The sequence below is a fragment of the Alosa sapidissima genome, chromosome 13, assembly GCF_018492685.1.
Source record: "Alosa sapidissima isolate fAloSap1 chromosome 13, fAloSap1.pri, whole genome shotgun sequence".
In the NCBI taxonomy this organism is placed as follows: Eukaryota; Metazoa; Chordata; class Actinopteri; order Clupeiformes; family Clupeidae; genus Alosa; species Alosa sapidissima.
In genome coordinates this window covers 19,574,457-19,589,615 of record NC_055969.1, presented here as the reverse complement: position 1 = coordinate 19,589,615, position 15,159 = coordinate 19,574,457, and the positions used below count along the sequence as shown (strand labels likewise).

Genomic DNA, 15,159 nt, shown 5'->3' with positions numbered 1-15,159 from the left:
AATAACCTACTGAAGGTCACGACTTAAATGGAGAATAAGATGTTGCCGGAGAAAAATCCGTCTGGTACGCTCACGAGACTGTGCCAATGTCATAGACTAATACGGCAATTATCTATGCGCTTGGCGATTGGCCAATCCTCACCAAATGAGTTTCCTTCCAACGAACCCTTAGACAGAACTGGTGGAGGTACCGGCACACTCCCCAAAACTGTAAAGCTTCACTCTCCACACGCCATGACGCCAACGTAATTGATTTAATCTAACCCCTTCAAATAGTGGTATCAAGTCTAAACGAAGCACGGGCAACCTCTGTGTTGGTGTTATTGTAGCAGGAATCATAGGTTGGTTTTGCAGTCGTCTGTAAATGAAACTGACACTGCGGCATTGGTTGGTCCACGGTGGTCATCAAGAATTATATTTTTAATTTTAGGAGAAATGTTAGCATAGAACTGAGGCTAATGTAGCCTAATATACTTTCTAATCAGGCTGACACGATGGTAGTCCTGGCTTGGCTACAGTGTCGTCACATACTGCAATCTAGGCCTACAGCTGACTTTTACTAGCAATGCACATTCAAACAGCTCTATATTAGCAAGCACCAGTTCCACCCCAGAAAACAGTCTTATATAGTATGGCTAAAGTAAATGGATATTTAACAGTTGTTGGTGACACTGTATTTCTTGAAACTATATCTTTTGTTGTGTGCTGGCAAAGCACAATGTGTCCATGTTGGCTTTTAGACCCACAGCAGAACATTACACTCTGCATCCTACTGACTGACAGTAGGCGTGACCTTGTGTTAAAAGCAGCGGGAGACCAGAGCTCTCGGCCATCTGTGTGTGTGTGTTTGTGTATGTATGTGTGTGTGGTTTGTGTTTGTGTTTGAGAGAGAGAGAGAGTACTGTATGTGTGTGTGTGTGTGTGTGTATCTTGCTGGGCAGGTCTGATGTGGCCTTGGCGAGGGCAGCCTGTACAAAAGATGCCTGATGGTTGGCCGTTCATTGGGACCAGCTATTCATGTTGACAGTTTGATTGTGGTTTGTGTAACATGCGCTTGGAGCACTGCAGAAATCCAGGCTGTTTAATGCATTCTGCATCAGCAGCACCACGTGCGCACTACGCCGCGTGATTCAGCAACACATTTGTGCTGAGGCAAGGTCACACATGCAGCAGTGTGTCGGGCACGGCTCCCTCTTATTGTGCTTTCATATTTACGTCTAATTCGTGCAAATAGATCTGAGTGTGCGTCGTTCCAATGTAAAATTCTCCACCCCCTATAAACACACAAACACACCATCCCCCCATCCTCATGAAAGAACACTTCTCTCTCCCTGTCTCTCACACAGATACAAACAAACACACAGCAATATGGAAAGCATTAAGAGCTTCCAGTTACTACATTATAGTTGCGCATGCATGACGTATTCTCACTGTATTAGTCAGCCTCTCACTCTCGCACTCTGACATAATGCACAACATAATAAATTAGAATACATTTAAAAAAAAAAAAAAACATTTGAATACATTATGGAAATGCTCAAGAGTGAAGCTGTCCTTTCAAACAAGAATTCTAAGAGTGAATGTTTACAATGTCCAGACTCCAGAGACATATGACTAATATGGAACTGGTATCATAAAACTTGTACACACGCACACACACAGACACAAAAACACACACTCATTAATGCTCTCCACAGAGGCTGTAATCTGTAGCCCTGTCCTTCATTAAGCTCTTTATCCTTTTTACTGTTAATAGAAACAATCAAGTTGGTGACGGAGATGCCACTGTGTCTTTTGACAAAAGGTAGATCTAGTCCAGCTGTTGGCCAGCCCACCCCTGAACACACAGACGGTCTGGTGTGGTCCGATGCGGTCCCCAGATCATGTGATGTGGTGCTGCAGTGGTTGTGCTTTTTTTGGACCTCGTGGTGATTTGACTTGTTTAGTTTAGGAGAGTTCTGCAGGAGCCTGGAAAAAAGCACCCTTGTGTGCATCAGCCAAACCTGTCTGGGATACCTCACTGAGACAAGCACATCAATCACAAACTGTGTTTGTGTTGGCACATTATACTGTGTAATGTGTAGTCTCATAACTCAAACTATTCTATTTACATTAAATCAAATCTGTCTTATTATTATGTTATTCACTCTAAATCAGCTGTGTATGAAGTTGTATCAGTGGGAAAAGCTCACGTATTTATCCTTGGGTGTGAGTTCTCAAGGGTAATGTTCAAGTGTAGCTTGCCTTCTGTTAAACGTGGACAGACCCTGCAACAGTGGTAGAGGAGGCACAAAGGTGTTCTAGTAGTGAAGACACAGATAGACCCACTCTCTGGGAATTATGGGAATGATTATGTTCGGTCGGTGCACACTGTTCTTTGCCCTAGATTCTAGTCTGAACAGGTGTCCGCTTACCACCTGTAATAATAATGATAGTTCATGATGTCCTTAAGTGTAAAATCACACTGCAGTTTCCCTGTGACCCTGTTGTGGATATTAGCTAATACGTTTTATGATAATGAGACTATTTTCAGAGATGTTAACATATGACATATGACAGTTGACGTTCTGTACTGACCTGTGGGACGGGGGTATTTCTGTGGGGGGCGGGTATTTTTGTAGAGAGGCCTGTTTGTTCCCCACTCTTGCATAGGTCCGGTTCTCCACCCTCATCTACTAGCTCAGGTTAGCTAGCTGATAAGAGGATATGATGTCCTTCTTCCTTCTCAACTAGTAGCTCATGTTAGCTGGCTGTATTAGAAGACTACTGACAGAGCTCATGTTAGCAAGCTGATAAGATTACTACTGACAGAGCTTAGGTTAGCTAGCTGAGAAGATGACTACTGACAGAGCTTATGTTAGCTAGCTGATAAGAAGACTACTGACAACATAACAACTGACAGAGCTGATGTTAGCTAGTTGATAAGAAGACTACTGACAAGATGACTACTGACAGAGCTTAGGTTAGCTAGCTGATTCCAGCTGATTTAGCACTTTGAGTCCCTTTTCTGGTTTGTTTTGGATGAACTAGAGTGGTGGACACCGAAATTTTGATGATTGGTCCTGTCTCGACTTTTGAATCGCCTTTACTGCTTCAGAGTGGCTGCAACAGGCATGCACAAACATGTCCTAAAGCAACCCTTAACGTTAGTTTGCCACTCTGAAGTAGTCAAAGGCGATTCAAAACGAGTCAGAAAAGTCGAGACAGGACCAATCGTCAAAATTTCAGTGTCCACCACTGTAGTTCATCCAAAACAAACCAGAAAAGGGACTTAAAGTGCTAAATACCGGAATTTTCCTTTAAAAGAAGACTAGCAGAGCTGAGATGTGATGCCCTTCTTTTTGATGTCATGTGTAGGACACACAACACGTCCCCATTGGTTAACCATTCTATTGTGATTAGCATGTTGTGCCCTGGTTTGTGAGGGGACTGCTAATTGTTCCGACATCACATTATTCTGATGACTCAATAGTCTGACAAATGTCTATTGGCCCGACATCCCTTTAGTCCGACACAGCCCGTTATTCCGACAACATAAAATCCAGTGCACCGACATCAACGACATGGCACCACCTGTTAGGCCATTGGCTGTTGCTTGGCGATGTGGATGCTGACATGTTGGTCTGTCACTGCTTCTACCCGCTCCCACGGCGATGTTCACCCATTTTAACCTGACTAAATGAGCCTGATAGAGAAATTGGACCAGAGTGCACATGTTGCTACTGAATCCATGTCAGATCATTAGTGCTAGGTCAATTCTGCAGTCCTTTGGATACAAATACTAACATAGACCAACATGCTGAGTTTGGCATTCTGTAGGATTTGCAGTTTATCGATGGTACTTTGTTGAGGATTTGCCGTTTATCGTTGGTACTTCACCAATTACTGAGCGAACTGTAACATGCAGCATGACAGATATGTACAATCTAGCCAAAGATCCGCTTCAACCCTCTCTGATCTAGCTAATTACACCCATAGAACATAATCAACCTGTGTTCAAGTGGCAATGTGGGAATCTGTTCGGTAATAATATCTGGGAAAACTTTTCTTCAGAGGAATCACAGGTTTGTGTTCTCACTTGTGTTTTGTGTTTTCCTCCTGATTTAGAGGCCAGTGAATCCTTAGAGCAATGTCTGTGTGTGTGTGTGTCTGTGTGTGTGTGTGTCTGTGTGTGTGTGTGTCTGTGTGTGTGTGTTTGTGTGTGTGTGTTTGTGTGTGTGTGTGTGTGTGTGTGTGTGTGTGTGTGTGTGTGTGTGTGTGTGTGTGTGTGTCTGTGTGTGTGTGTGTGTGTGTGTGTGTGTGTGTGTGTGTGTGTGTGTGTGTGTGTGTGTGTGTGTTTGTGTGTGTGTGTGTGTGTGTGTTTGTGTGTGTGTGTGTTTGTGTGTGTGTGTGTGTGTGTGTGTGTGTTTGTGTGTGTGTGTGTTTGTGTGTGTGTGTGTTTGTGTGTGTGTGTGTGTGTGTGTGCGTGTGTGCGTGTGTGTGTGTAAATACACACGTGTGTGATATGATAGCTTTTGAGCTGGTGGAAGATGATAGCGTGACACTAGAGTCTGTATTTGCCTGTGAGTGACTCGTTGCACTGAGGCACTGAGCTGTTTTCCCTGTCAGCAGTGCAGAACTGCGGGTTGCCAGTATGCAGCACTCATTCGTGATGAAGTTTTATGAACGCTGACGGATTGTGGTGCCGAAGCACAGCCCTCCCTGGTCCTGTGCGCCCTGACAGACCTGACATCGATCGGGCCTTAGATTACCCCTCTGTGATTTATCATCTCCAAGCTGCAGAGATGCCTCACGCTTTACTTAGGATGAGAGGAACCTCCTGCCACAGTATCTACATCAGAGGGAGTTCCCGTGTCTGATTTTACATGCATGTAGACTCTGCATGTTTATGTGCAATAAAAAGATTGTTGTATGCAAAGTGCGGCCCCTTCTCCTTTTTTGTTTACTTGTATGTTTGGCCCAGCAAGTTTGGCGAAGCCTGCTTCTACCCTAGAATTATACTACAAAGAAAGTAATTTCTCAGATGTTGCCTTTTGGTCTTATCTTAAAAGTTGATGATCAGTGAAGAATAAGGGTTTTAATTAGGATCTGAAGTCAGATGCCCTACAGTGGTCTGCTGTAGTCTATTTACTCTACTGTATTGTACTCCAAGCTGCTGTCAGGACCAAGGAGAGCTCCCTACACAGGCTCAGATTTGCAAGTTTTCTTTTTTATTTTGATAGTAAAATGCAAGGTGACTTCTCAAGACATGTATTTGTGACTTGCTTTGTTTGACTTTTTTTTTTGAGGAATATGAATCTGAATCTTGAATCATCAGTGGGTTGGGGAGCCAGCGGATTACAGAGCAAATCACAGCATGAAATTGATTGAGATGGAACATTGCGTCCTGTTCCTGAGTGGTATTGGCTGGCAGACAGTGGGAGGTAGTCAGAAGGGCTGGAGTGAGTGCCCAGTCTGGACACAGGGTCGATTCATAACTCAATCAAATACGGTTTGCACTGTTGTGTTTCATCTGTAGGTCCAATTGCCAGCCATGAGCCATGAGGTCCACCATAGGATCAAAGAGAAAATAACTCTTATATATGCGGCGATGGAATTGAAGCACGCTACTGAGATAAAGAGAGAGCAGCTGATTGTTATTAATTTGTGTGGATCTATGTCCAAATGACTGTAGAGTAATTCACCTTAGTCAGCTCAAAATAGCAGCAGTAGGAAACCATAGAAATTGCCCTCGTACTTCAGGTTAGTCTATGACGTCACATCCTGTGGGAGTATGCTTCCATCTGTGACAAAGGCCAAAATGTTATTTTTATTTTGTTTTATTTTATTTATGAATCTTATTTTCAGCAGGTGTGTCCCATTGAGATATAAATATCCTTTTCAAGGGACTTCTGGACTTGATTACTTTGATTACTGTTCATGAAATTTATTTATGAAATATATGTTGAATCACTGCATTAGAAGTTGCTTCATCAGGAAAGAGAAGCTGCAGAAGCTAATTGTATACAACATATGCATAAGATATGCAGCTCAGGGAAGATTAAATGTGTCTGCCTAAAGATTCTGATACTTGAGCTAAGCAGTCAATCAAATGACACCCTCTCTTCGTGCTCCTGAAGCAATGCGATTGGCTGCAATTGTTTTTGACCAAGTCACTAACAAAAGCCATTTACTGTGCAGGGCTGTGCACAAACATTTAATCTGACAGCCAAAGGACCATGCAGAGCAAAATTGGACAAGTGTATTAGAGTAGACTTCACCTCGCACCTTGCTAGACTCCTTGTTCAGTAACCTTTACTCACCGACCTGCTATGACTATGACAGCAGCAGGAGATGCATCCTCCACATCCCCCCCACCCCCCCCCCCCCCACACACACACACACACACACACACACACACAGGAGACATTTGCGGACAGAACAACCCTGAGGACCTATTCTATTTCTGCTCCTTTATTAAAGGTCTCTCTATGAGCAGTTAGAAGGATTTTTCTCACCAGCTGTAGTGTCGTGTTATCTTTATAAAAACACAAAGTGTAGTTGAAGGCAAAAGACTGAACCTTGAATGAATGATCATCTTGCCTGTGAGCTTACAGTAACTGAAAGAATCATGTTTCTCCCTCACACTCTCTCTCACACACACACACACACGCACACACACATCACATACTGCCCTATTCCGTTACTGCCCACTGATCATTAAGATCTGCAAATGATGAGGCTGCCGTATATATGACACTGATTCAGACGCTGCACCTTTGATGTCATGGAACATGGGATAGATCTGAACCCAGAACTCTTCTCCTGGTGTAACTGCTTGGCTGAGCCAGACAGTCTTAGTGCTGAGGAACAAAGAGGAACTCAGACAGATCAGGATGGCTTTGAGGAAAATAAAGACCAACATGGTTTACATGCAGAGGTGTTACAGAGGCCCAAAGCCATTTGTCTCTAAATAAAGTTATGCGTTTGAGGTGAAATCAGGTCTGGTGAAATTATTTGTATTCCTTGCGGGAAAACCAGATTATAACACATCCAACATGTTTGAAAGGAAATAACATAGAACCAGTTGTTTGCTAAGGCAGGGGAGAGAGATAGAGAGAGAGAGAGAGAGAGAGAGAGAGAGAGAGGGAGGGAGGGGTAGAAATAGATAGGGAGAGAGTGAGAGAGAGAGACAGAGAGAGAATAGGACTGTTAGGAGCAACTCTGACTTGCTTTGACAGCAGTCAGTGAGATTAAATCTAATCTCAGGGTCTGTGTCTGACGAACAAAAAGGCCTTCCATTGGCCTATACCGTCACATTAATCTGGGCCTTAGCTCCTCAACAACAGAGGATTTCATTGGCTGAAGGGTTCCTGTGTAATCTAATCTAGGAGAATCCTTCTTGCCGAGAGTCAGGAAATACATTGGAAGCAGGACATTGGCAGCACTGGTTCAATGAATTAACCTGACTGCCTGTGGTTTTGTCAACTAGATCTGCATAACATGGACACTGTGTGTGTTACAGTAACATGCTATGTGGGGCTGGGTTTGTGTAGCCATCTCTACAGTGTTAGCTATTACTTCTGTGGATAAAGTTGTTCCTCTGTAACTTAGTCTGTTGTGGGAACTAGATATACAATCTAGTTATGCAAATGTCTCAGAGTAGCATTAATTGTTGTTAGTGATGGTGAGATGACGGTTCTTGAAAGCTTTCCAGTCAGATTTGTTGAAAAATGGTGTAGTAAGAAATTTTGGCCTTAAAGGTGTTTCCATTTAAGTGCAGGCTATATTCAACCATTTGCTTTTTTGGTGTGGTCTGTGTAAAGCTGAAGGAAGAGTCGCTGCTGTAAGCAGAAAGTGAAGGAGAGATTTATGAGGTAACAACTGTGGAATTCTATGTTCAAGGTGTTTGCACAGCCATGCTGAGTGTGTAAGTGTGCAGTCCTGCTGTGTGTGTATGTGCCTTCATGCTGATCGCGTGAGCGCAGCCTTGTTGTATGTGTGTGCGTATGCCATGCTGTCTGGATGTATGTGCGTGTGTCAATGCTGTGTATGTGTGTAACATGGCTGAGTGTGTGTGTGTCCTCGAAGGAGGCTGGGTAGGCCTCTTCTCGACGGCTGGCGCCCTAAGACCTTATTTACTGTCTTGGGGTCAATCTTGACTGGATTCCATGGGCCTTGGTCGTTATGGGATACAGCCTTATAGATATGGTTGACTCTTTGGGTAACTATGTCGTAAACAAGTTTGCGTACCATTAATGGAGATGTCATGTCTTGTCTGACCTGTCAGCGAAGTATAAAAAGTGTTTCCCTGTTTGTAACATCAGACTGCATCTGTTAGCAACACGACGTAGGTCTCCGGATTCGTGAATAAAGCTCTCTGAGATTTCTGACTTGACTCCTGCCTGACTGAGACTTCATTTCTGAAACAATCCCTAGACAATTTAAGTTCCTACAATGGTTCATTTCTTCTCGAGGCTTCAAATGCACAAATGTCTCGATACTGTGCTTCGCTTGCAAGGGCTTGACGTTCTCAACACACACTTTGGAGTCTCGTTATCAATTGTAACATCACTAGTGGTTGGTAAATGATCTCCAAACATGCACAAGCTCCAATTACATTAGCAACAGTGTGCATAATTTTCCACTGAGTATGATTTTCCTGGTGAAAGTGTGAATCCCAGTAGCAGCTGGTGTTTTGCCACCTGACACACACACACACACACACACACACACACACACACACACACACACACACACACACACACACAGACACACACACACACACACACACACACACACACACACACAAACACACAAACACACACGTGCTCTCTCTCTCACACACACACACACATACATGAGCACACACACAGCACCCTTTTCCACTGAAGCAGGTGCAGCAAACCCGTGTTCTAGCCTGATTGCTAATCGGAGGTTTAATGGAGTAGCACTTCCCTCGCACACTACTCAATGGGCTATTTAAACTGTCTCAGTCTCCTCAGCCAGCAGTTGTTTCCTCATTGGGCTGTAAGGGCCTCGAAGGGTGAAATCCTGACAAGGGGAGTTACCTTCGTCAGATCATTTGATTTGTTGTTTACGTGTGTGTGTGTGTGTGTGTGTGTGTGTGTAATATGCGTGACACAGGCTTGTGAAAATGGGTGGTCTCGGTTTGTCCTTGAGGATGACAAGGGGACCTTGCTCTGGCGAACAACTAGCTTGTCTGTGTGTGTGTGTGTGTGTGTGTGTGTTTGTATGGATGTGTGTCAGGGGGGATCAGGTGCTGTTCTCTCTCTCTCTCTCTCTCTCTCTCTCTCTCTCTCTATAGTAGCTATTAAGGAGCTAAACCCTGTGCTGCTGGGGTTAGAAACACGGGTCAACTCACACAGCACTTTACAGTTTTTCTCAGTCGCTTTGGTGCTTTTCTCACATCACTATTAACATTTGCACAGCAGTTAGTGCATTTCTCAAAACAATTAGTGCAAACTGCAAAACCTAGTGGATAACCTGCAAAAGCACGTCACTTGCTCAAAATCGATAGTCCATTCCTCAAAAGTAAGTATTCATGTCAATGAAACTGCCAGTGTCATTAAAATGAGAAAGCTTGACACCATCGTTTATGAACAAGATAGTCAAATGGCTTTGTCATGTTTTCATTACGACAGTTTATGCTCTCAGTGTTTTCCCATGCAAAAAAAGGTCAGAACTCGGTGACACTACCTGAAAATGCTCAGACATCACTATACAGTACTTGTACAGCCATTTGAAAACTACAGTAAAGTTACAAATTGCTGTAGTTAGTGGAGTAAGTGAGTACAAGACACTGAATATGTACGTTTCACGTTTTACTGGATGCTCTTTGCAATTCTACAGCATTATGACAGAATTTTATAACTAGTTCACCAATTTTGTATGTAATGACTCAAGCAATGAAATGAAGACTATTAATTTTATTGGGAACGACTGACTATTAAGCATCCATAAGTATAGTTCATTTTGACTGACATGACAAAGCAACTAATACATGTTCAAAAGCATTTGCAATTTGTTCAGAGGAAGGAGAAATTGCTACTATGATGTGCACAAATGACTAAATGTTGTGGAGGTTGAACTAATAGTGTGTGTGTGTGTGTGTGTGTGTCTCTGTTTTTGCTAATAGGTGGATGTTTTATTGTAACTATATGCATATGTATTTTCTCATACATTGGTTTATGTTTGTGTGGTTGTGGTTGTGTGCTTGATCAGCCAATGTCATTTATTTACAGTAATTTTAGTTTAGTTCAATTTGACAATAGCAACTAAAATAGTCTCAGGTCACAGCCTGAGCAGCACTAAGGATCAGATAGATAGATAGATAGATAGATAGATAGATAGATAGATAGATAGATAGATCAGGCCACTGTGATAATTATATTTGATTAGGTATGTTATTGATTAGGTGGGTTATAGGTCAGCCATGGGCGTAGCTAATGGATGCTAGAAATGTCTCAATAGTGAGTGTGTGTGTGTGTGTGTGTGTGTGATTGTGTGTGTGTGTGTGTGTGTGTGTGTGTGTGTTTCAGTATGGCTGATTCCTCCTGCACACTGTCAGTCTTCTCTCAGTATTTTCCATTTATCTCTCTCTCTATCTCTTTCACTCTTTCACCTTAGAGAGTTAGAGTGTGTGTGTGTGTGTTTGTATCTGTTTGTGTTTTTTTATGAGAGAGAGAGAGTGAGAGCGAGGGGGAAGAGAGGGAGAAAGTGTGTGTGTGTGTGTGTGTGTGTTTGTGTCTTGGGGGAGGGGCAGGCTCAGCAGGATTAGGCAGAGGGGGCGGAACCTGTCAGCAGCCTGCAGGTGCCTCCTGATGGAGTGAGAGTGGGGGATGGGATATAGAGATGCAGAGAGGAGAGAGAGAGAGTGGTGGAGGAAAAGAGAGCAATAGCCTGCAGTGCAGTGAAGGGTTGAGAGGAAAAGATGAGAGACAGAGGAAAAGGGAGAATTAGAAAGAAAGAAAGAAAGAAAGAAAGGAGAGAGAGACAGAGTGAGAGTATTTATGGAATGTATTTAAATCAGTAATTTAACCAATTACCCTCTAGCAGTAAAGTATGTTTCTTTACATGGGAGTAACACCCAATGGAAGCCGTGTATACAAAGGGAAATGTACAAAGGAAACCTACAGAACCACAGGGCCAGTAGCCTCCCATTATAAATATAAAAAAGAGAGCACATCCAAGCAAGTGATCCCAGTTCTCTACATCGTAAAGCTCTCAAAAGCCAGGAGACAAATGTACAGATGAGTCCCCTAAAACTGAGTAAAACTGAGACTCACACCTACTAATCTTCAGCAGAGTTTATACTGGAAAAAAAACAGATAGAATGGTAGAATATTGTAGAGTAGAACTATCTAATAGAACTCTAGAATAGTATAATGAGCAACAAAGAGAGAGACAAACAGTTAGGCAGAGAGACAGAGAGGATATGTGTATGTGTGTGTGTGTGTGTGTGTGTGTGTGTGTGTGTGTGAGAGAGAGAGAGAGAGGGAGAGAGAGAGAGAGAGAGAGAGAGAGTGTACCGGTACATAGTGTGTGTGTGTGTGTGTGTGTGTGTGTGTGTGAGAAGGGTTAGTTCTGTAAGTCATGTGACCATGACTCAGCAGGTCTTGTGTGCAAATTTAATTTCCGCCCTTCTCTTAGCATTCTGCTCTATGACAGGGCCAGCACACACAGACAGACACACACACACACACACACACACACACACACACACACACACACACAGCATTCTGCTGTATGTGCCAACACACACTCACACACACACTCAGCATTCTGCTCTATGACAGCGACAACACGCACATTCACACGCACACACACACACACACACTTAAAGTATTAATTTCATAATTAAACTTATTACATGGATTAACATGGCTAAAGTGCTTCGCAAACATCTGGAGTCATATTGTGGCTTTGCTGCAGATGTCAGTCGGCATTTTGTGTCAACTGATGACAGTTGCAATTTGGAGTGTCACATCTGTGCTAGTCTGGAGCATGAGGGGTAAAAGCCTCCCCTGTTGATCGTTGTGCTCCTGTGTGCCCTGAGCTGGAGGATTAGAGGGCGCAGCAACAAGCTCTTCATTTAATGAGACGCACAAAAGCTCCGGTGCTTTCTCAGGAAGAGCGGCGGTGGCGGCGGCGGCGGCATGGCGCAAAGACACAGCACAGCGACGTCTCCTTGAAGACGCCGGAGTAGCAGGAAGCACTTAAGCACCTGCCTCAGGTCCCACTGGGGCTCCTCCATCTCTGACAACTCTCCCTCTGCCCACTCTCTTATCATGCTTTACTCTATTGCTTTTTAAACTGCACTACGTGACCTGCAGCGTTGCAATGGGAGTCACTGTTTTTATAGAACTTTCTGGGTTATGGATTCACTTCTTCTACCCAAACAGCGGATGGAGATAGCAGGCCGGTCCTTACTCTACATAGACAGCCGTTCTTTGGCCTGGGTCTGCTCCATCTCGGTCAGGCCTCACAGTCTCTCCATATCGTTAACCATTACCTGATGAAGATCTGGATAAAGTAATGGATTCTCTGAGTGTTGTCATTGACCCTAGAGAACTACTGAGAGCATTAAATACAGTCCGTGCAACACAAAAGAAGCTTATCTCATTCAGCAGCTTATGATAAATATTCAGTTGAAGCTTTCGTGCTATTCTCTCTGCGTGCTGAGACTGAGCTCTCTTCTCTGCACCCCCATCTGTGTGTGGTGTGTGTGTGTGTGTGTGGTGTGTGTGTGTGTGTGTGTGTGTGTCTTCCTTCCATCTCCAACTGTCCAGACAACCTGTATTCAGCAGGAGCTGCTCACTCAGGCAATGCTACATGACTCTCCAGGATGAGGACAGAATGTAGTATTCATACTTACATTCCATACATGATTGCCTAAGAATAAGATGTGTACTTAAATTCTTATACATATAATCAGGAGTGACTATACATTTTAGTTGCATATAAGATGCAAATGGTGACTAGGAATGCTGTGGGTCAGCTTTTAGACTGCCACCGGACACTATATACATGTAGTATGTGAGAGTTGACAGGGTGGGTGATTGTGAGTCATCAGATAGTATGCGATGTGCGTTATGCATACAGAAGATAAGATTAGATGAGAGTTGTGGAAGTGAGGGATGGTAGTCAACTATCAGATACTATGCAGTGTGTGTACTATGTATACTTAACACAAGACGAGTAGAGGCTGGTGGCAGTGTGGTCAGTCTTGGTCAGCTATCAGTAGGCAGTGTGCAGTACTTACAGAAGATGAAATGAGTAGAGGCCAGCAGTGTGGTCATTCTTGGTCAGTCATCTGAGAGAATGCAGTAGGCAGTATGCATACTTACAGCAGATGAGGCTGGTGGCAGTGTGGTGTTGGTCAGCTATCAGAGAGTGTGGAAACAGGAAGTGGGAGAGATGTGAGCCGAGTTGAGTGCCATCTGTGTGATCACTCTCTCCAAACAGCCTCGGGCAGGCGACAACACAGCTCCCTCTCTCTATCTCTCTCTCACACACACACACACACACACTCACAGACACAGACACACACACACACACACACACACACACACACACACACACACACACACACACACATCTATTCATCTCCCTTTCATTTTCCCCTCCCTCTCTTACTCATACATTCTCCCTCTGTCTGTCCCTCTCCCTTTACCTTATTCTCTCTCTCTCTCTCTCTCTCTCTCTCTCTCTCCTCTCTCTTTCTCTCTCTCTCTCTCTGTTTCCCTAACTGTTCTATCTGCAAATTGAAAGGGGAGAACACAAATGGCCCATAAACCTCTGGGATGCATCTGCCTGCTAATGAAGTATGTGTTTGTGTATGTGTGTGTGTGTGTGTGTGTGTGTGTGGAGACAGCAAGGACTATGGAGTGGTTTGGCCTCTGTAGTACTAAAGTGAGATGCAGAAGTGGCTTTTGTAATCTAGAAAGCAGATTTACCAGACCTTAGGTTATTTGGTTATTCTGTTGTTAGATCAGTCCAGCAGTGACATATCCTGATTATTATTATTGCATACAGTTTAGCTTCAATGACAGTAAAGTGGCTGGTGTTTAGAAGGAGCTTTTATCCACTCACTCAACTACACTCACAGCAGCCGGTTCAGGACTGGAACCCGGGACAGCAATACTGCCCCCTGCTTTGTTGAAGTGTACACAATACTGTGACATCACTGTGGCAGTGTTGCCCAATACTGTACACCTTGTCCATGGGCAGGTACAAATAAACCCCTGCATGCAGTCTGCTCTATCATTGTCCTGTATGGTAGCTGTCTCTCCATCAACTAAACCGTATTAGGCACTGCTATTCATTTCCAGAGATTACAAGAGGATAGCTGCTTATTTCATGTGCATCAAGGTTAGCATAATCAAAAATACATGCACACGTTTACTCTCTCTCTCTCTCTCCTTACATCTCTCTATCTTTCTCTCTCTACGTCTCCAAAACACACAGAAAGTGTGAAAGATAACTATAGGCCTAATTCCTTTTGAATAGACTACATATATGTCAGGCTATTTGCAGAGGCTGGGGATTAAAAAAGAGAGAGACAAAGATTCGGGTGAATCATTTCCACCTGCTCGTATTAGGCAAAGGTGTCCATGTACTATTCAGTATTGATGGGGACGAGACCTCATATGTCGAGACCGAGTCAAGGCCGAGTTGAGACCGAGACCTTTGGTTTTTAAATGCAGCCTAGACTGAGTCAAGACCGAGTCTTTAAGGAGTCGAGACCGCATCGAGACCGACCAAAAAAAGAGTAGATTTTCATAATTAACTTACATTTAACATCACCTAAGTATCATATTCAACAGTTACATTAAATTCTCAAAGGGTAGAGTGGGGATTGTTGGCTATAGGAGCAGTCTAGCCCACACAACTTCTTTTCTGAACCATATTTTAATAATCAGCTCAGCTGAGTCAAACTGATGTCAATCAAATGATGTCAACATTTCATTAAAGTTGAAGGTGTTGAATTTTACTGTAATGTATTCAGTATTTCAATGCCAGTCAATATTATAATGTTTATTAAAATTATAATAGAATATTTGTAATTGTGGATATTTTATAATATACCATGATACACAATTAAAAAAATGGGAGGAAAGGGTCTTGCACCCTCTAAAATTAAGAGTCCACCTCCTT

General features: G+C 43.3%; 1 protein-coding gene across 1 annotated transcript in view; it reads left to right on the top strand.

The window, feature by feature from the left end:
- The window catches only part of dnm1a (dynamin 1a), a 74,776-nt gene that overhangs the window by 891 nt on the left and 58,726 nt on the right, over positions 1 to 15,159 (top strand).